The sequence below is a fragment of the Schistocerca americana genome, chromosome 3 (genome assembly GCF_021461395.2).
Source record: "Schistocerca americana isolate TAMUIC-IGC-003095 chromosome 3, iqSchAmer2.1, whole genome shotgun sequence".
Lineage (NCBI taxonomy): Eukaryota > Metazoa > Arthropoda > Insecta > Orthoptera > Acrididae > Schistocerca > Schistocerca americana.
The window spans coordinates 978152033-978175421 of NC_060121.1; the positions used below are offsets into that span (position 1 = coordinate 978152033).

Consider the following 23389-nt stretch of genomic DNA (forward strand, 5'->3'; position numbering starts at 1 on the left):
CTGCGATTCATTGGCAGAACACTTAGAAGGTGCAACAGGTCTATTAAAGAGACTGCTTAACACCACGCTTGCCCGCCCTATTCTGGAGTATTGCTGTGCGGTGTGGGATCCGCATCAGGTGGGACTGACGGATGACATCGGAAAAGTAGAAAGAAGGGCAGCTCGTTTTGTATTATCGCGAAGTAGGGGAGATAGTGTCACAGACACGATACGAGAATTGGAGCGAAAATCACTAAAACAAAGGCGTTTTTCGTTGCGGCGGGATCTTCTCTTGAAATTTCAGTCATTAGTTTACTCCTCCGATTGCGAAAACGTTCTGTTTGCACCCACTTACATAGGAAGAAATGATCATCACGATAAAATAAGAGAATTCAGGGCTCGCACAGAAAAATTTAAATATTCGTTTTTCCCGCGTGCGGTTCGAGAGTGGAACGGTAGAGAGACAGCTTTAAGGTGGTTCATTGATCCCTCTGCTAGGCACTTTATTGTGAATAGCAGAGTGGTCACGTACATATATAAAAACGACATGCTACATATAGTCCCTAGGAAGCAGCTGCTGAGTACCAGCAAATAAATAAATAAAAGATACGTTCATACGGACGTTTGTATCTTGCTGAAGGGTGATGGTCCAGCAACAAAGTTTGAAAAAGTACTTTTGATACAACTCTTTAATAGCGGTGGTCAGTGGTGTAGCGAGGTTACGCGAGCGACGAGTGGTTACGCGAGCCCTATCCAGAGCAGAGATAATTGGCGCAGTGAGAGGTGGAGGCGGTCCACCGGAAGCGAAGCTGGTGCCTCCTGCGGTTGCGTCAACTGGGGCGCACGCACTGCCAGGGAGAGGGAGAGAGGGAGAGAGGCTGTGTGTAGCCAGTGGGTGTGGAATCCACTGCAGCCGACGGAGTTCCTGCGCGCGCTGGCCAGTCATCAGGCTGCCAATTACGGAGAGGCGTAAGGCAGCGAGCGCGCCAGGGGCCGATCTCCATCGCTTATCCAGCACCACTCAGTTGCGTCACATTACGGAACCTCTGTGCGAAGCGTACTAGGTGAAGTGCAGTGCCTCAGCAGTGTCTTAGGTTAACAGTAATTTACACACACACATTATATATATATATATATATATATATATATATATATATATATAGAGAGAGAGAGAGAGAGAGAGAGAGAGGGGGGGGGGGGGGAAGAGAGAGAGACACAGACAGACAGACAGAGAGAGAGAGACACGCAGTAATGCAAGTCTATCACAGTAAACTAAAAATAGTAATAGGCACTCAAAAGCAAGCAAGCGAATGACTTACCACAGGGTTCTATGTTGGGTCCGCTTTTTTTAATAAATAAAATTACCTTTAACTTATAATTTCAGAAGGCGCAAGTTTTGCCGTTTTTGCATGTGACAAAAGTACAGGAATAAAAACGATATAAGTTGTCTTATTGAAAATGAACATAATGAAAGATCTCAAAACATCCGCAGATTGTGGGTGGCAGGTTGAGTAACGTTATACACTACTGGCCATTAAAATTCCTATACCACGAAGATGACGTGCTACAGACGCGACATTTAACCGACAGGAAGAACATGCTGTGACATGCAAATGATTAGCTTTTCAGAGGATTCACACAAGGTTGGCGCCGGTGGCGACACCTACAACGTGCTGACAGGAGGAAAGTTTCCAACCGATTTCTCATACACAAACAGCAGTTGACCGGCGTTGCCTGGTGAAACGTTGTTGTGATGCCTCGTTTAAGGAGGACACATGCGTACCATCACGTTTCCGACTTTGATAAAGGTCGGATTGTAGCCTATCGCGATTGCGGTTTCTCGGATCGCGACATTGCTGTACGCTTTGGTCTAGATCCAATGACTGTTAACAGAATATGGAACGCCGTGCTGGATCCCAACGGCCTCGTATCACTAGAAGTCGAGATGACAGGCATCTTATCCGCAAGGCTGTAACGGATCGTGCAGCCACGTCTCGATCCCTGAGTCTACAGATGGGGACGTTTGCAAGACAACAACCATCTGCACCAACAGTTCGATGTTTGCAGCAGCATGCACTATCAGCTGGGACACCGTGGCGGCGGTTACCCTTGACGCTGCATCACAGACAGGAGCGTCTGCGATGATGTAGTCAATGACGAACCTGGGTGCACGAATGGCAAAACATCATGAACCCAGGTTCTGTTTACAGCATCGTGATGGTCGCATCCGTGTTTGGCGACATCGCGGTGAACGCACATTGTAAGCGTGTATTCGTCATCGCCGTACTGGCGTATTACCTGGCGTGATGGTATGGGGTGTCACTGGTTACACGTCTCTGTCATCTCTTGTTCGCACTGACGGCACTTTGAACAGAGGACGTTACATTTCAGATGTGTTACGACCCGTGGCTCTACCCTTCATTCGGTCCCTGCGAAACCCTACATTTCAGCAGGATAATGCACGACCGCATGTTGCAGGTCCTGTACGGGCCTTTCTGGATACACAAAATGTTCGACTGCTGCCCTTGCCAGCACATTCTCCAGATCTCTCACCAATTGGAAACGTCTGGTCAATGGTGGCCGAGCCACTGGCTCGTCACAATACGCCAGTCACTACTCTTGATGAACTGTGGTATTGTGTTGAAGCTGTACCTCTACACGCCATCCAAGCTCTGTTTGACTCAATGCCCAGGCGTATCAAGGCCGTTATTACGGCCAGAGGTGGTTGTTCTGGGTACTGATTTCTCAGGATCTATGCACCCAAATTGCGTGAAAATCTAATCACATGTCATTTCTAGCATAATATATTTGTCCAGTGAATACCCGTTTATCATCTGCATTTCTTCTTGGTGTAGCAATTTTAATGGCCAGTAGTGTATCATTTCGAGCAATTCGTCCATCTGTGCCCCTGCCTATCAAATACAGATTAGCGTCTGTTTGTACACGACGTTAACGTCGCACAGTCATTCTAACTTGCAGATAATCTTGACGTGCAGCTGATGTGTTCTGCGGAGGTATTAGTACGGGTCGTGAACAACAGTATCCAGGCCGCGTTACCTGGAGCTACTCCAGATCTCTCTGCTGCGCCTACTGATGACTCCTCAGCCACGTAAACAAGTTAAGCACTCGTCTCAAGAAATCCGGCTGCTTATCGCACAGGAATGCTATTTACTTAGCGACACTGTGGTAGCCCGCAATGAAATAACTAATCAGGTAAGTGGAATAGTATTGGTATACAGCAACATTTTATACAACCAAGAGGTCCAGTCAGACTTTCAGGGCAGATTCATCACAAATAGGGGAAGAAATATTTTATATGGATATGGGTCCGGAAATGCGCTATTCCCGTGTCTGAAACTATTTTCTATAACTGTCCAGAGTACAATAATCATGGAAACAGATGGAACAAAAGGAACCAGTGTACAGCGGGAACCCTTTCTCACATGATAATTTCAATATGCTCTCCGTTAGCACTGACACTTTCATGAAACTCCCATTGCGTCGAATTCTAGATGCACTGACCTATTCACGAAGAATGCTTAAAAAGTTGCTTGCGTCTCAAAACTTCAATCGCAACCCACTCGCGCGCCGCAAGGAGTCACGCACTCTATATGCGTGAACGACGCACGAGACAAATTACGCGAAGTACGGCTCCGTAGATTTTCTTGGAAGAACGACATTAATTCCCTGCACTGCATAGAAAGAAAGATCCCTTGTCATTTAGCCACAATATAGCAGGCCGGCAACTGTAAGCAATTAATTCCATAAATTATCTGGGAGTAGGCATTAGGAGTAATTTAAAATGGAATGAGCATATAAAATTAATCGTCGGTAAAGCAGATGCCAGACTGAGATTCATTGGAAGAATCCTAAGGAAATGCAATACGAAAACAAAGGAAGTAGGTTACATTACGCTTGTTCGCCCACTGCTTGAATACTACTCACCGGTGTGGGATCCGTACCAGACAGGGTTGATAGAAGAGATAGAGAAGATCCAACGGAGAGCAGCGCTCTTCGTTACAGGATCATTTAGTAATCGCGAAAGCGTTACGGAGATGATAGATAAACTCCAGTGGAAGACTCTGCAAGAGAGACGCTCAGTATCTCGGTACGGGCTTTTGTTGAAGTTTCGAGAACATACCTTCACCGAGGAGTCAAGCAGTATATTGCTCCCTCCTACGTATATCTCGCGAAGAGACCATGTGGATAAAATCAGAGAGATTAGTGCCCAAACAGAGGCATACCGACAATCTTTCCACGAACAATACGAGACTGGAATACTATGGAGAACCGATAGAGGTACTCAAAGTATCCTCCGCCACATACCGTCAGGTGGCTTGCGGAGTATGGATGTAGATGTTACACTATTAAAACCTGTCCACTTAAAAGTCGCCAGCGTCGCTTTTACCCTCGAGACAAGGTTAAACTAGTGACTACTCCAAAGTGAACAATGTAAGTCCTGTAGCTACCTATCAGTTTTCAGAAATATTGCGTTATCCGACGTCTGAACCGATCACCGTCCACGCACCTCTCCAGCTGGCCTCTAGGAAGCCGATAATTTTCATAAGGACAAAAGAAGGAAAACAGTTTCAAGTCGATTTGTCTAATGATATAATAGAAGACTAAACAGATTCAGAAGGATGTAGGTTGCGGTAGGTACTGGGAGATGAAGAAGCTTGCACAGGATAGAGTAGCATGGAGAGCTGCATCAAACCAGTCTCAGGACTGAAGACCACAACAACAACATAATAGAAGAGAAAATAAAATAAAACGGGGCAAGGGCTCTTATGACACGCACTCAAAGCTGTGAGTACGAACTTAATTATGTGTATAGATACTTCATCTATCCAGAGAATCGAGCCTCTCTACGTTGTATCGATATCGATATAGGGACGATATTACTCCCAGAAATTACATGGCTTCCGAGAATGTCTTAATGTTAAGCTTAGATTTTTTGTGCAATTGCGCATTTCTTGCTGTAAGTTTTCGTTTGTTTTATTAACACTGGAGCTCTATTAATAAGCTACGCTAATTGGCAATTGCCGATGCATTGACTTCGTCTGTTGTCCCGTTGCGATTACCGCGCGGTCTAGGGAGTCTTGTAACGGTCCGCGCGGCTCCCCCCCCCCTCTCCCCCCCTCCCGACGGAGGTTTGAGTCGTCCCTTGGGCATGGATGTATGTGTCGTCCTTATCGTAAGTTAGTTTAAATTAGATTAAGTAGTGTGTAAGCTTAGGGACCGATGACCTCAGTAGTTTTGTCCCATAAGACTTTATCACAAAATACCTGTTGCGATTAATGGTAAGAGTGACGGAAGTTCCCAGGGAAGAAAACCGTACAGCTGGCATAGGGCTACTGTAGTTACGCAAGTGTCGAACTGTTCTGTGGAATGCTTCGACGGATATTTTACGGGGTATCGGAGGCCCATCTTAAACAATGGAAGTGCAATCATACATCAATTCCAGTATTGCTTTGCTTTGAAACATTGCAGTTGTTGTTCGTGTTGTAGGTATGGACTGTAAGGGAAAGTTTGCATGCAGAATGAGGAGTTCGTCAAGCCTTAAGCGATTTACTGCAGTCAGGGTAAAGATAAATCTGGATGCTCGGACGGAGACTTGAACTGTCATCCTGCCGAATGCGACTCCAGAGGGCTGAGCACTGCGCCACCTCTCTCGGTGAAAGTCTTTCCAGACGCATCCTCCTGTGATACACATTCACTGACAGAAAAAATAAAGCAACCCGTAGTAGAGACGATCGAACGTCACTGTAACTTCCTACACGTACACACCACCGGCGGGTACTGAAATGATTAGAGTTGGCATTCTCTGTGACCGGCAGAACGGCAACAGGAGTTCAGTAGCAATGTTCGTGTATAGTGTTATTACCAGGTCCGGTAGGGTATCTAAGGAGCGTCAACAGCATCAGATTTTCACTGATCCCTGGGAAGGACACCGATACGCCGCGTACTTGCATGAGACAGCGTTATCAGCACTTTACAGAGTTTGCAGGGGGGCTCATCATAGGGTTTGCATTTGGCCGGCTTTTCGAATCACGCAGTTTATTTGTGAGGCACCTGGATGTGACAGTGGCCCTATGCGGTATAGCTGCAGGAGGTGAGGCCAGGAATACACGGCGTCAAGTTTTCGATCGATCATGTCTGACCACCAGAAGGGAGGTTAGGCGTATTTTGCAACAAACACACTGCAACCTGGTCACATCTAAAGTAATGGACTCCCAACAACACTCCGTTGTTATCCCTCAGTCCGTGGTCGGAGACTAGCAGCAGCCGGACAAGGAAATCAGCGTCTCAGGCGTAGGCTGCCGGCCGTTAACACAACAACACAAACGGCAGGGTCTGGAAATCATGGACTGTTACTGAATGGCGCTGCACTGTGGTCAGCGAAGAGTCGCAGTTCCGCACCACCCCAGCTGAGTATTAGCGGTGAGTGCGGCGGCGACCTGGTAAGAGCTCCCATCCTTCGGATGTGTTGGAGAGGCACAGCGGTATTACTCCTGGTGTCTAGGTGTGCCCAGCCGTCAGGTCACGGCTGAAAGTGACTGAGGGAACTTTCAGCGGACAACGGCGCGTCGCTGACGTCCTCTGTCCTCAGATGCTGCCTTTCATGTGACAATATCGCAGTGTGATTCTTCAGCAGGACAACACGCGGCACGTGTCTGCGAGAAGCCGAGGCACTCCGGTGGTCACCAAGATTCCCAGACATGTCCGCGACAGAAACGAGTGCGGGCAGCTCAGAAGTCAACTCCATCCCAGTGTCGGTAATGAGGATATCGAGGTCCGGTTCACTGTGGGCCAGATTGCCACGAGAGAGGGTTGGGGTTGTTTGGGGGAGGAGACCAGACAGCGTGGTCATCGGTCTCATCAGATTGGGGAAGGGCGGGAGAGGAAGTCGGCCGTGCCCTTTCAAGAGAACCATCCCGGCATTTACCTGGAGCAATTTAGGGAAATCACGGAAAACCTAAATCAGGATGGCCGGTCGCGGGATCGAACCGTCGTCCTACCGAATCCGAGTCCAGTCACGAGAGACGGTACACCGGCTTTAAGATAACCTTCCCAACAGAATCAGTGCACGCATCCAAGTCAGAAGGTGCAGCGTCATGCTGATAACTCGGTTGATGCGGCAAATTTCCTTCTAAACGACTCGATTTTATAATCACTGAAATAACATCACATCCACTCTCGACCCATAAGATATCACTTCCTTTCCACCTTTCCTCCTGAGTGCTTCTCTCTTTTGTCAGGCAGTGTATTTTCTTCTTCATTGTGTGACGAATTCAGCTCACGAAAACTGGCAACGGTGGGAAGTGCGGTGTGCTGACCGCATGCCCCTCGATAAGCGCATCCAGTGACGCGTATCGGCTGTAGGCGACACGGCGGTCGGTCGGTACCGTTGGGACATCCGAGGCCTGCTCGGAGCACTTTGATTTGTTACGTTTGACAAATGTGTCCTCAAAGTTTGGCCGTGACTTTCTCTTGCACAATGTGTAATATGACATGGTAATTACTGTGAACTACTTATTTAACGCAGCATACAGGTTTATTAGGACTTGGAAGAGCAGTTGAACGGAATGGACAGTGTCTTGAAAGGAGGATATAAGATGAACATCAACAAAAGCAAAACGAGGATAATGGAATGTAGTCGAATTAAGTCTGGTGATGCTGAGGGAATTAGATTACGAAAAGAGACACTTAAAGTAGTAAAGGAGTTTTGCTACTTGGGGAGCAAAATAACTCACGATGGACGAAATAGAGAGCATATAAAATGTAGACTGTCAATGGCAAGGAAAGCGTTTCTAAAGAAGAGAAATTTGTTAACATCGAGTACAGATTTAAGTGTCAGGAAGTCGTTTCTGAAAGTATTTGTATGGAGTGTAGCCATGTATGGAAGTGAAACGTGGACGATAAATAGTTTGGACAAGAAGAGAATAGAAGCTTTCGAGATGTGGTGCTACAGAAGAATGCTGAAGATTAGATGGGTAGATCACATACACATAACTAATGAGGAGGTACTGAATAGAACTGGGGAAAATGCGTTGATGCGGCGAATTTCCTTCTAAACGACTAGATTTTATAATCACTGAGATAACATCACATCCACTCTCGATCGATAAGATATCACTTCGTTTCCACCTTTCCTCCTGAGAAGTGGCACAACTTGACTAGAAGAAGGGATCGGTTGGTAGGGCATATTCTGAGGCATCAAGGGATCATCAATTTAGTATTGTAGGGCAGTGTGGAGGGTAAAAATCGTAGAGGGAGACCAAGAGATGAATACACTAAGCAGATTCAGAAGGATGTAGCTTGCAGTAGGTACTGAGAGATGAAGCTTGCACAGGACAGAGTAGCATGGAGAGATGCATCAAACCAGTCTCTGGACTGAAGACCACAACCACAACTACAACAACAACAACAACAACAACAACAGGTTTATTATAATCGCTAACCCGCAACGTGTGAGTTTCCTGTAAAGTGTTCCCTCTCTTCTTTCACCACATGTATGCTGAGGGTGACTTAGGAACTATTACGGGTGTGTTTGGCCCTGCGGTACGGCCACCTTTTGCCAGAAGATAGGTCAGACCGTCCGCTGTTCGACTTCCACTGTATCCCACTTACCAAACAACCGGCCTGTGGTGAGTTTGTGACCTTTGATTAATCGCTTTGGTTAGTAGGAACTTACTGTGTAAACATGCATGTGTGGAAAAATCAGCTATACCCTAGCAAACTGCTACTGTCATTTCTGAGATGTCTTCATCTCACGACGGTATGTTAAATGCCAGCACATCACAGTCATCAATTCTCGCATCGGAAAAGACAGCAGAGGAGTTTCAATGAGTTAAGAGTTTTTGAACACTACAAACATATATATAATTTTAATATGGTTTTTTTGTTAAGACCGAGCGAGATGGAGCAGTGGCTAGCACACTGGACTCGCATTCGGGAGGACGGCAGTTCAATCCCGCGTCCGGCCATCCTGATTTAGGTTTTCCGTGATTTCCCTAAATCGCTCTAGGCAAATGCCGGGATGGTTCCTTTGAAAGGGCACGGACGACTTCCTTCCCCATGTAAGACGTGTATATTTCTATCATCCATTGTCAAACCACAATTTATGAAAGATGTTTATATTTTATTAATAGGATTAAGTAGGAATAATTAATATTTGTCATGTTGGAAATAATTGTGGTAGCAGGGAATGTCTGCACCAAAGTATTGTTGACAAGAGAGACCGCACATTGATATAATTTTAAAAAAGTGCGGGAGAGACTGCGTGTGGATACATTTTAAGAAAAGAGCGGGAAAGACCGCGCATTGATACATTTTGTAATGGTAGCAGGGATTGCCTGCACCAGAAAGCACTGTTGGCGGGAGAGACAGCACTTTAGTGTTCGTAGGAAGTCAGTAGTAAGCGAGATGTGAAGCGAGTCGGTAGCAGGTCTGAAGCGAGAGGTTGAGAGGAGCGGTGTGCCTGCCAGCCACCAGCCACTAGCTGTGATTTACAAGAGATTATAAACGGAAGTACAGAGACATCAGCTAACTATTATCATACGAGAAACTAATATTATTGAATTAATGTTTTTGAGAAACTCAAGACAACTGAAGGTATGTTTGCGCAATGCTAGTTGTAAGATTATTGTAAGAAGTAAGTCCCATTTGAACGTTTAAAATCATTTCATTCAGAATATAATTAATTTTTGCCAGCAATATTGCATTACTGATTATAATCCATCCCAAAAACCATCAACGCAAAACTTTGCAAAATTTTATTGTTGTCAAGAAAAAGTTTAAGTATGAACGACGTAACTTCAGTCAAATTAATTAAAGAACAACGTCACCTTTGCTATTAAAGAATAACGTCAGCTTTGGTAATAAATACAGCCACTTATTATGACAGCCCACCAGCAGCTAATAGAGTATAGTAAAACGGAGTAAGTATATTCATGTCGCAGTTCGATGTAGCAGTCAGATGGCGATCCAGTAACAGTAAAAAAGGTAAGGAACAGTTTTGGGTTATTGCAAGTAACGACTGAGGGCCACAGCGACGACACATTCTATGTTTCGTCGAAATAATCAGAAAATCACTTTTAATAAGCAGCATTTAAATTTGTATTCGAAGATTGAGAAAGAGAATTAATTTCAAAGGCAAGATTTCATTTGTTATTATTAAGCAAGAGATAGAAATTCTAAGGGAAGGTTTCATAGGTTATTGCAGAAGGGGAAGTTGCGTAACAAAAGAGATATCAAGTAGACGAGAAAGTTTCACCCATCCTTTCCTAATCCGATGAGACCGATGACTTCGCTGTTTGGTCTCTTCCCCCAAAACAACCCAACCATATTGTTAAGATACCAAAGCAAACCGTGGAACAGTGAGTAACGACATTCCCTTCGCATTGGACATGGTACATTACAATTGACGTGAATTTGCCATCAATCCGAAATCCGATTTGAGCACCAGAGTGCTTTACTAGGCACAGCCCTGTTCTCTGACCACTGAAGTGAGTCACCAGGTCATTTAAAGGGGGGCGTACGGTCTGTCCTGCACGTCGAAACTCGGCGCGACTTGGCACATTCCACATAGCCAAATGAAAGCCAGCACATTTACAAGACACAAAATTCCAAACAGTTCCATGCAAATCGATCGCTGGATGTAGAAGTTCCATTATGTGACAGGTAATGAAGGAAAGAAAGAAAAGTAGAATCAGATACTGAAACTTATGTTATCTTCTATACTTGTGTAGCAGCAGAAAAGGTATAAAGCCTTATAACTATCATACACTACTGGCCCTTAAAATTGCTACACCACGAAGATGACGTGCTACAGACGCGAAATTTAACCGACAGGAAGAAAATGCTGTGATATGCAAATGATTAGCTTTTCAGAGCATTCACACAAGGTTGGCGCCGGTGGCGACACCTACAACGTGCTGACATGAGGAAAGTTTCCAACCGATTTCTCATACACAAACAGCAGTTGACCGGCGTTGCCTGGTGAAACGTTGTGATGCCTCGTGTAATGAGGAGAAATGCGTACCATCACGTTTCCGACTTTGATAAAGGCCGGATGGTAGCCTATCGCGATTGCGGTTTATCGCATCGCGACATTGCTGCTCGCGTTGGTCGAGATCCGATGACTGTTAGCAGAATATGGAATCGGTGGGATCAGGAGGGTAATACGGAACGCCGTGCTGGATCCCAACGGCCTCGTATCACTAGCAGTCGAGATGAGAGGCATCTTATCCGCATGGCTGTAACGGATCGTGCAGCCGCGTCTCGATCCCTGAGTCAACAGATAGGGACGTTTGCAAGACAACAACCATCTGCACGAACAGTTCGACGACGTTGGCAACAGCATGGACTACCAGCTCGGAGACCATCGCTGCGGTTGCCCTTGACGCTGCATCGCAGACAGGGGCGCCTGCGATGGTGTACTCGACGACGAACCTGGGGGCACGAATGGCAAAACGTCATTTTTTCGGATGAATCCTGTTTACAGCATCATGATGGTCGTATCCGTGTTTGGCGACATCGCAGTGAACGCACATTAGAAGCGTGTGTTCGTCGTCGCCATACTGGCGTATCACCCGGCGTGATGGTATGGGGTGCCACTGGTTACACGTCTCGGTCACGTCTTGTTTGCACTGACGACACTTTGAACAGTGGACGTTACATTTCAGATGTGTTACGACCCGTGGCTCTACCCTTCATTCGATCCCTGCGAAACCCTACATTTCAGCAGGATAATGCACGACCGCATGTTGCAGGTGCTGTACGGGCCTTTCTGGATACAGAAAATGTTCGACTGCTGCCCTGGCCAGCACATTCTCCAGATCTCTCACCAATTGAAAACGTCTGGTCAATGGTGGCCGAGCAACTAGCTCGTCACAATACGCCAGTCACTACTCTTGATGAACTGTGGTATCGTGTTGAAGCTGCATGGGCAGCTGTACCTGTACACTCTGTTTGACTCAATGCCCAAGCGTATCAAGGCCGTTATTGCGGCCAGAGGTGGTTGTTCTGGGTACTGATTTGTCAGGATCTATGCACCCAAACTGCGTGAAAATGTAATCACATGTCAGTTCTAGTATAATATATTTGTCCAATGAATACCCGTTTATCATCTGCATTTCTTCTTGGTGTAGCAATTTTAATGGCCAGGAGTGTAATTTCACAGTTAACTAACCTACAAATCCACACATCAAAAAGATTAAAATTATACGATGGTAAACCAAAACGTAACGCTTCGGGAGTCTTAGAAACTTTAATAAGCGGAATTAGTACAGATCATAGCTTGAACTGCCCTCTATACAATACTATATTTCAAGATAGGCACCAAACATTTGTGCACATTTGCGCCATCGTTGAACCCAGGCAGCAAAAGCAGTTTGGAAATATTCAGGCTTTGCTTCTTGACCCGTGATTTTAAAGCTATTTTAACCTCATATGGGGAACACTGTAACGGACAACAGCAATGTACGGCGTTGGGTGAAAAAGCTCGCTAACGGACACGGGGACCTTGCATGTAAACCACGCAGCGGCCGAAATACATTACCCGTCACGCACGCCAATCGAGGGAGTGCTGATGAAATGATACGAGGAGGTAGTCGCGTTATTAACAGTGAAATGTATGGAACCACACTATACAAACTTAAACTGTGAATCTTTCCACACTGGTTTTGACGCCTGGGTTCAACGATACAAATGTGTACAGGTGCGTGTTTACTATGTTGAACGATACCGTTGTGTGGATTTCAAGATATGATCTGTGCTAGTTCCGCTGTTATATGTTCATTACTGACTTTTCGTGACGTAGGAGGCGGTACCTGTTGATCCGCCTTCGTACTTATTCGGGACACCAAGGTGTTCTGGCGATCTGAAGATCTAACATTACAAATACAAAGTGTCAATACCGTCCCGGAGTTTAATAATAAAACCAACCATTTTTTTTTTTCTTTTTGAGATTGCCTTTGCTGCTGCATAGTCATTGCTAATGTGTTACAATGTTACAAAGCGCGATTACGGGGTCGTTTGGATTTTGATCTCAAAAGAAGCGACTAACTCAGCACCTGGCGCTTAACTACAAGAAATAAAAAACAAATAAAAATAAACATGTAAAATGGAGGCTGTGACGACCTTGAAAACTACCTGTTTTAAAAGTGGGTCATAAAAGCACACGGTAGCTAAAGAAAGATTTAAGGCTTCAGTCTACATTTGTTGTGGCGATTAAAATGTTTATGTGGAAGTGAATGCTACTGGTAGAAGTACAACTTACACAGGAAATAAAGGAAAATTCCAGTTTATGTCATCTCCGGGAACTCATTAATTTCACATAAAACTGCTTGTCGTCTGTAAGTTGAAAGGTGTGCACCTTAATTCCATCTTCTGACGACTACTTGGAGCTGTGCACAGTATAAGTGTCCGTCTACCGACCATCGAAAGCCGTAATTCTTGACTTTGGCAACAGCCTGAAAAAAATATTGTGATGCGTGAGACGGAGACTTCACTGAAGTGCATATCGCGGCAGACTTCAGTTATCCTTAGCAACGAATAACTTACTTTTAAATGAACCACACACCAGGTAGCGGCTAAGCAAACGGACAACAATCATACGCCCGCCCGATTAACGGCACCGCTTGCCTCTCGGCGGCCTTGACGTGGCAGCATTTTTTCTGTATTTCTTTTTTGCCAGCTCTGGCAATGCCAAGTTCACTCGCCAGAAGACGTTAATCGATTGTTTACGTCGGTGCCGCGCACGGTAAGCTGGCAAACGAGATTGTGTAGCGGCAGCGCAGACTGATTTCTCCCACCAGACGATCACAGCGTTCCGAAGAGAATGTCGGTGTACCGTTTACCACAGAAACGTAACAGCGAATTCTTACGGCAACATTATCGCTAGGAATAGTAGTTGGTCACGACGTATCTTAGACTGCTGAAGTTTCCAGTTTGGCTAAATAATTCATGAAACAACAAGCAATGGAAATTCCAGGTAGGAATATTAACAGTGTAGGAAAAGACGGATTGCCACTTACCGTAAGGATGACATGTCAAGGTGCAGACAGGCACAATTAAAAGACACTGACATACAGGATTGGACCACAGCCTTCGTCAGTAAATAACCCACACACACACACACACACTGTGTGAATGGTATGTTTGTGTCTCTCTCTGTCTGTTACTGACGAAGGCTGTGGTCCAATCCTGTATGTCAGTGTCTTTTAATTGTGCCTGTCTGCACCTTGACATATCTTCTTTACGGTAGATGGCAATCCGTCTCTTCCTACACTGTTAATTCATGAAACAGTTTGGCATTCTATATCTGTATGCGAGAATCGTTCAATAAGTAATGTTTTTGTTGTTGTGGTCGTTATGGTCTTCAGTCCAGAGAATGGTTTGATGCAGCTCTCCATGCTACTCTACCCCCTGTGCAAGCTTCTTCATCTCCCAGTACCTACTGTAACCTACATCCTTCTGAATCTGCTTAGTGTATTCATCTCTTGGTCTCCCTCTACGATTTTTACCCTCCACGCTGCCCTCCAATACTAAATTGGTGATCCCTCGATGCCTCAGAACATGTCCTACCAACCGATCCCTTCTTCTAGTCAAGTTGTGCCACCAACTCCTCCCCAATTCTATTCAATACCTCCCCATTAGTTATATGATCTACCCATCTAATCTTCAGCATTCTTCTGTAGCACCACATTTCGAAAGCTTCTATTCTCTTCTTGTCCAAACTATTTATCGTCCATGTTTCACTTCCACACATGGCTACACTCCATACAAATACTTTCAGAAAAGACTTCCTGACACTTAAATCTATACTCGATGTTAACAAATTTCTCTTCTTCAGAAACACTTTCCTTGCCATTGCCAGTCTACATTTTATATCCTCTCTACTTCGACCATCATCGGTTATTTTGCTCCCCAAATAGCAAAACTCCTTTACTACTTTAAGCGTCTCATTTTCTAACTTAATTCTGTCAGCATCGCCCGACTTAATTCGACTACATTCCATTATCCTCGTTTTGCTTTTGTTGATGTTCATCTTATATCCTCCTTTCAAGACACTGTCCATTCCATTCAGCTGCTCTTCCAGTCTATTGCTGTCTGGCAGTATTACAATGTTATCGGCGAACCTCAAAGTTTTTATTTCTTCTCCTTGGATTTTAATACCTACTCAGAATTTTTCTTTTGTTTCCTTTACTGCTTGCTCAATATACACATTGAATAACATCGGGGATAGGCTACAACCCTGTCTCACTCCCTTCCCAACCACTGCTTCTCTTTCATGTCCCTCGACTCCTATAACTGCCATCTGGTTTCTGTACAAATTCTAAATGGCCTTCCGTTCCCTGTATTTTACCCTTGCCACCTTCAGAATTTGAAAGAGTGTATTCCAGTCAACATTTTCAAAAGCTTTCTCTAAGTCTAGAAATGCTAGAAACTTAGTTTTGTCTTTCCTTAGTCTATTTTCTAAGATACGTCGTAGGGTCAGTATTGCCTCACGTGTTCCAACATTTCTACGGAATCCAAACTGATCTTCCCCGAGGCTGGCTTTAACCAGTTTTTCCATTCGTCTGTAAAGAATTCGTGTTGGTATTTTGCAGCCGTGACTTATTAAACTGATAGTTCGGTGAATTTCACATCTGTCAACACCTTTCTTCTGAAAGCAAGTTCGTTTTATTCAGGTTCCAATACACCATATTATTACCCATTCTTTTGGCTACAAAACGCTACTTTTCAACCTAATCTCCGTTCAATGCGACGGTCCTACGCCGCCTTAGTAGGAGAAAATGTACACCACTCCACTGCTGTGGTCGACGTCCGAGCCAACGACTCGCTGCATCAATAAACTCCTCGTCACCCACGCACTGCTCCCCGCGGAGTGCATCCTTCATTGGGCCAAACATACGGAAGTCGGAAGATGCGAGATCCAGGTTGCAGGGTGGAAGAGGGAGAACAGTCCAGTGAAGTGTCGTGGGCTCGTCTCGGGTTCGCAGACTTATGTGAGGTCTCGCGTATCGTGGAGGGGGAGAAGGTCGTTAGCATTTTTGTGACGATGAACACGCTGAAGTCGTTTCTTCCGTTTCCTGAGGGTAGCAGCATACAGTTCCGAGTTGATCGTTGCACCACGAGGGAGGACATCGAACAGAATAACACCTTCAGAGTCCCAGAAGACCGTCGCCATGGCTTTACCAACCTTTGGAAGTGAGGTGGTGTAGCTTGTAATGGTTCTTTATTTACGTGACCATTACGGCAGTCCAACCCCAGTTCTCGATACCAGTAATATTGTACTACTTTTCTGCGAAGTAACAGACATATTTTTGTGACAATATTCGCATTTGGTTTTAGTAATGTTTAGGTACTCCGATGTATCGATATATTACGGTAATATGGTTCTTGTGTGTATTCATTCCTGTGAGACTGTCATAATCTTTGACTTACTTGTAACCGTTTTGGCACGAATGCGCACTTTGCAGAAGTTAAGTTGTTATTTCGCTTTGTAAAAGAACAGTCAAGTCTTGTGTTTGGTTAAAGTGGAAATTAAATATATGAAGATTGATACAAAACTGTTTTCTTGATGATGTGACAATTGAGAAGAAGTATATGTGAATTTACAAGAAGTTTAATAAAAATGTGGATCGTGAACACCGAGTCAAAAATTATTTCTGCCATACCATCGTTCTGATCTGGGATTGTTTGATCATTAAGAATTTCCAGAAAAACGCATTTGTTAGGTCTTCAAATATTGCTAAAATACAGATCTGGACCTTCTAGCAGTCAAAGTGGAATCACCCTAGAATCAACAAGATGAGCCATAACAACTTGGACGAAATCTACGTGGGAATCCATTCAAGATAAGTGCCAAAATTAATTACTTTTTTACAATGACTTCATTATTTCCATTCTGACGATACCATCCACAGTCAATAACTTTGTTGTTGCCTGAGAAAGCGAACGTATGCTGGGTGAGCAACATTATTAATCTGATTTCTGACCTACTTTGCAAGTGGCGGTATTGTTAGAGGCGTCACTCCATGGATTGCCGTGTTGTATCCAGTTCGAAGTTATGAAGCCATGTTTCATCACCTGTGACGATGTTCGACAAAAAATTGTCGCTATGTGCCTCGTAACGCGCAAACAATTCCGCACAGATGGTCCTTCGTTGCTCTTCATGGTTTTCTGTTAGGCGGCGAGAAAGCCAGCAGGCACAAACATTTGAGTACGCAAGCTGCTGAACAAGTGTGTCAGTACTACCAACAGAGACGTCAAGATGAGCAGCGAGGTGGTTGATTGTGATCTATCGATCACGTCGGATAAGCGTGTCCGCACGTTCCAGCATTGCAGGAATCATAGCTGTGTGTAGCCGGCCGGCACGCTAGAGATCAAACAGGTTCGCGCGTCCTTGTTGTGGTGGTTACAGACGCCTCGCTCAACGACTCACCGTGCTTTTGTTCACTGGTAGGTCTCCGCAGACATTCTGTAAGCGCATGTGAATATCTACGATGGTCTGGTGTTCCGTCAAAAGAAACTCAATGACAGGTTACTGCTTGGGACGTACCTCCGTTGCAAAGGCTGTAAGTGTACTGTCACATCGCTGGTTTAGTTGTGTAGTATCTTTGTTGGAGGTGGTTGTTGGATGTTTAAGGGGGACTAAAAGTATCTTTGCGGGCAGCCGTGTCTAGAGAGTCGAGCGCGGGATGCGGAACTGTTATGTTGTGTAGTGTGTAGCTCTGCATGTGAGAGGCATTGTTAGGATGGAGGTTGAAGTGTTGCTACAAGTGTTATTGCAGTAAAGTGATAAAATAAGTAAATGATTCAGAGGAAAGTGCGTCATGAAGTACAGGGTGATTCAAAAAGAATACCACAACTTTAGGAATTTAAAACTCTGCAACGACAAAAGGCAGAGCTAAGCACTATCTGTCGGCGAATTAAGGGAGCTATAAAGCTTCATTTAGTTGTACATTTGTTCGCTTGAGGCGCTGTTGACTAGGCGTCAGCGTCAGTTGATGCTAAGATGGCGACCGCTCAACAGAAAGCTTTTTGTGTTATTGAGTACGGCAGAAGTGAATCGACGACAGTTGTTCAGCGTGCATTTCGAACGAATTATGGTGTTAAACCTCCTGATAGGTGGTGTATTAAACGTTGGTATAAACAGTTTACAGAGAATGGGTGTTTGTGCAAAGGGAAAAGTTCTGGACGGCCGAGAACGAGTGATGAAAATGTAGCACGCATCCAGCAAGCATTTGTTCGCAGCCCAGGAAAATCGACTCGCAGAGCTAGCAGAGAGCTGCAAATTCCACAATCAACTGTATGGAGAGACCACATTGGCACTTATCTGTCCGTAACTACCTGAACGTCAACTACCCGAGGCGATGGATCGGCCGCCAGGCAGCCCGTGACAGAGCACTTCATCACTGGCCTCCAAGAAGCCCTGATCTTACCCCTTGCGATTTTTTCTTATGGGGGTATGTTAAGGATATGCTGTTTCGGCCACCTCTCCCAGCCACCATTGATGATTTGAAACGAGAAATAACAGCAGCTATCCAAACTGTTACGCCTGATATGCTACAGAGAGTGTGGAACGAGTTGGAGTATCGGGTTGATATTGCTCGAGTGTCTGGAGGGGGCCATATTGAACATCTCTGAACTTGTTTTTGAGTGAAAAAAAACCTTTTTAAATACTCTTTGTAATGATGTATAACAGAAGGTTATATTATGTTTCTTTCATTAAATACACATTTTTAAAGCTGTGGTATTCTTTTTGAATCACCCTGTAATTTAAAAATGAGCAGTGCTGCTGATAACGTATTTGTGTATCCTCTCGATGCGTGTCGTACCGTACAGCATCAATCATCCGCGCCATGTTCCGTCTCTCAGAATGAACTGAAGTGAATTAGTAAAAATTAGTTACCATAAAAGAGTGCAGTCAAGTGCCAGTGTCTTGTAGCGAGCGTGAGAACGTGCGTTCCATCATCGCGTTTCCGCATTTATCAACAATCAGCCGCGCCGCGACGGTTACGCGCACGCCCGTACAAGTGAGAACTAAGAAACTGAAAAATTAACTTTACGAACAGTGTTATATCACTACTAGTGTCTAGGAGGACTGGTACCAAATATCTGTGTATGCGTGACGGGCGTAAGAACTTTCGTGCGATCATTCGGCTTTCGCATCATCAACAATCAGCCGAGCCGTGTTCGGTTACGCGTACGCTCGTCCTAGTGATTTTTTTTGTGGACAGATAATCACCAAGAATGTAAACAGTGCAACCTGTGATTTCCTTTAATCGTCTCAGAATATATTTGATCATACCACACGTAGAACAGCGTTGTGTTTTAACGTTGAGTGGCCCCCCTAAACCCGCTTGCATATTTCGGTAGATAATTTCAGGCAAGCCAGCAGCAGTGTGGAGCAGAACTGCAAGACAGCCGCGGCATTACCAGGTGCGTGGTGTGGACAGGCCGCACGGTCACGAAACGAGAAGTCAGTTGAAAGAACCCCCCACCCACCCATTCGTACTCCCGGGCGTGTTACAAGGCCAGTTTGAAAGCTACGCATGGCGCGCGCACACCTATCAGAACTGCATGAAACTATCGGAGCTGAAGCGGTGATATTTCACGACGTCCCACAACAAAATCAGAATTTTTTTCAAGCGAAATTGGCCGAGAAAACAAAATGTGTTGCATTATTTATTGAACGCCCCTCCTACATACTCTGCAAGAAAGTGGATACTGCATGCTCGTATCAGTAACTTTCTCCGCTATTCCATTCGCGTACGGTGCGAGGAAACAAATGACTGCGTACGTGCGTTGTCACTCGCCGTAATCTCTCGTATCAGATCCTCATGAACCACTCGCGAGTTATATGGCGGAACAGAGAAATTGTTTCACAGTTTTGAGTATGAAACGTGTGGCAGAAAATCTTCCTGGAAGTGTTAAATTTCGATCAAAATGAGTTGCTGAATGAAGATCACGATATACAAAAACTGCGCAGGCATACATGACGTCAAAACTAAGGCCCAATAGTTCTATTCGAAGCTTCTTGAGTAGAGGAAACATCGAAACAAGTCTCGTAAAGTTTAGTCGAATTTGTAGGCTCTGGGCACTGTGTTATGCTTTTCCGACGCACCCTTCAGTAAATGAGATCATCGTGTGACATTATTCAAAAATGGTTCTGAGCACTATGGGACTCAACATCTTAGGTCATCAGTCCCCTAGAACTTAGAACTACTTAAACCTAACTAACCTAAGGACATCACACACACCCATGCCCGAGGCAGGATTCGAACCTGCGACCGTAGCAGTCCCGCGGTTCCGGACTGCAGCGCCAGAACCGCTCGGCCACCGCGGCCGGCGTGCGACATTATTGACCGGGAGACAAGGTCTGGAATTGTTGGGGCGTCTTTCTATTTGACGCCACTTCGGCGACGTGCTCGTCTTTGCAATGAAGATGAGAGGAAATGATTGGGACAACAAAGACACCCATTCCCCGAGTGAAGACAGTCGCCGACCCGGCCGGAAATCGAATCCGGGACCCCGCGACCTAGAGGCAATGACGTAAACCATTAAGCTACGAGCTGTGGGTCCTCCAGTTAGTAAGGCTGTGTTCAGAGTGGCACCGTACGCCCCCGGTAGGTGAGTGGTCAGCGCGACATACTGTCAATCCAAAGGGCCCGGGTTCGATTCCCGGCTGGGTCGGAGATTTTCTCTGCTCAGGGACTGGGTGTTGTGTTGTCCTAATCATCATCATTTCATCCCCATCGACGCGCAAGTCGCCGAAGTGGCGTCAAATCGAAAGACTTGCACCAGGCGAACGGTCTACCCGACGGGAGGGCCTCCCTCGTCACACATTTCATTTTTTCAGAGTGGCACCAGCAACCAGCACAGTGGACGGCGCCGCCAGAGGTCGGCCGACAGTGTGGCCACAGTGTGTCCCGTATCAGTTTTTGGCGGAGTGAAAGAGGTTAGCTTAGGTTACATTACGGTCTATCCTATGTATGAAGTAGGTTAGATTTAAATCTCCTAGGCTGGGACGGGTACCACGTTGTCTCTGTACTCCGAGACGAGTGCTGCATCGCTGAATGCGTGCGAGTTAGGTGCATCTGTCTTGAAAAGAACGTGGCCAGAACTCTAAAGACTGTCCTCAGCTATCTGAATAGCCAAACAAGTTTTACGAATATATGAGTTAACGGGAGAAACGTGCTGTTAAATACTCCAGATGATTCGTGGCGAACTTGAAAAAGAAGTCAAAAACACTCTGTTTCGCTTTATGTCTTTAAAGACTTAACTTCAATGACGGTCATTTAGCATATGTGTGAAAGACAAGTACAAAGATTAGCATAAGCTACTCTGAGCACCTACAGTATGATAAGTGGGAGTCATACCGCACACCACATTTGCAAAGCACTTCTTATAACAGACTCACCACCCTACAGGCATAAAAAGGCCAGTAAGCAGTACTGATAATTTTTAGATAGCTAATGCCAATCTTCTTTACAGACGAATGGAAAAACTGGTAGAAGCGGACCTCGGGGAAGATCAGTTCGGATTCCGTAGAAAGGTTGGAACACGTGAGGCAATACTAATCTTACGACTTATCTTAGAAGAAAGATTAAGTAAAGGCAAGCCTACGTTTCTAGCATTAGTAGACTTAGAGAAAGCTTTTGCCAATGTTGACTGGAATACTCTCTTTCAAATTCTGAAGGTGGCAGGGGTAAAATACAGGGAGCGAAAGGCTATTTACAATTTGTACAGAAACCAGATGGCAGTTATAAGAGTCGAGGGGCATGAAAGGGAAGCAGTGGTTGGGAAGGGAGTGAGACAGGGCTGTAGCCTATCCCCGATGTTATTCAATCTGTATATTGAGCAAGCAGTAAAGGAAACAAAAGAAAAATTCATGGAGAAGAAGTAAAAACTTTGAGGTTCGCCGATGACATTCTAATTCTGTCAGAGACAGCAAAGGACTTGGAAGAGCAGTTGAACGGAATGGACAGTGTCTTGGAAGGAGGATATAAGATGAACATCAACAAAAGCAAAACGAGGATAATGGACTGTAGTCAAATTAAATCGGGTGATGCTGAGGGGATTAGATTAGGAAATGAGGCACTTAAAGTAGTAAAGGAGTTTTGCTATTTAGGGAGTAAAATAACTGATGATGGTCGAAGTAGAGAGGATATAAAATGTAGACTGGCAATGGCAAGGAAAGCGTTCCTGAAGAAGAGAAATTTGTTAACGTCGAGTATAGATTTAAGTGTCAGGAAGTCGTTTCTGAAAGTATTTGTATGGAGTGTAGCCATGTATGGAAGTGAAACATGGACGATAACTAGTTTGGACAAGAAGAGAATAGAAGCTTTCGAAATGTGGTGCTACAGAAGAATGCTGAAGATAAGGTGGGTAGATCACGTAACTAATGAGGAGGTATTGAATGGAATTGGGGAGAAGAGAAGTTTGTGGCACAACTTGACTAGAAGAAGGGATCGGTTGGTAGGACATGTTCTGAGGCATCAAGGGTTCACCAATTTGGTACTGGAGGGCAGCGTGGAGGGTAAAAATGGTAGAGAGAGACCAAGAGATGAATACACTAAGCAGATTCAGAAGGGTGTAGGCTGCAGTAGGAACTGGGAGATGAAGAAGCTTGCACAGGGTAGAGTAGCATGGAGAGCTGCATCAAACCAGTCTCAGGACTGAAGACCACAACAACAACAACAATGCCAATCTACCACAATCCAAAAAATATCCACTACTGTAGCTGTAAGATACAACCCCTTTCTCAGTTGAACAAATTACTTTTTGAGGTTATAATTTACGTCTAAAATTTCCAATGAAGGTTTTGCTTACTTGTAGTTTCCAGTAAACCAGCGATTTCAGTCCACAGATTCCGAATTGTATTCAGACTATGATATTATAATAGTCAGGACGCCACAGGCTCACTCTTCCTTGGACTAAACTGCTCAGTTTCTCACACTGAATAATGCGTGTGTGAGAACGTCGGTCGATTTGACCGAACACAACAAACTGAGCTCAATCCCACCCACTGTCGTCCCAGGTCTGTACGTTCGGACGATGAGATCGAGCTGTGTGTAGTGGCGGACTGATTTCAAAAGACCGATGTCGGTCGTCGGCAGAAAACACAGATGTCGATGCCACTGTGGACGCAGTCTAGGAACTACTAACTAGAAGTTTTACATCGTTTGCGTAATGCAATTCAAAGAAATTGTTGGGTTTCTGTCAAAATAATTCGTGATAGCTGCACATCCATAAAACACCACCTTACAGTCCAACACCCTTTCTTGAATTTTTGGCTAGAAACCATGCTGATATGCGTGTCTCAGCCTTCATATTCTAAAGTTATGGCGCCCTGTCCGGTCATCGTATTCCTGAAGCTGAAAAGAACCATGAAATC

At 45.0% G+C, this 23389-nt stretch overlaps 1 protein-coding gene across 1 annotated transcript in view; it reads right to left on the reverse strand.

The window, feature by feature from the left end:
• Nucleotides 1-23389, reverse strand: part of LOC124606883 (mannose-binding protein C) — an 806223-nt gene that overhangs the window by 240117 nt on the left and 542717 nt on the right. The window lies entirely within an intron of this gene.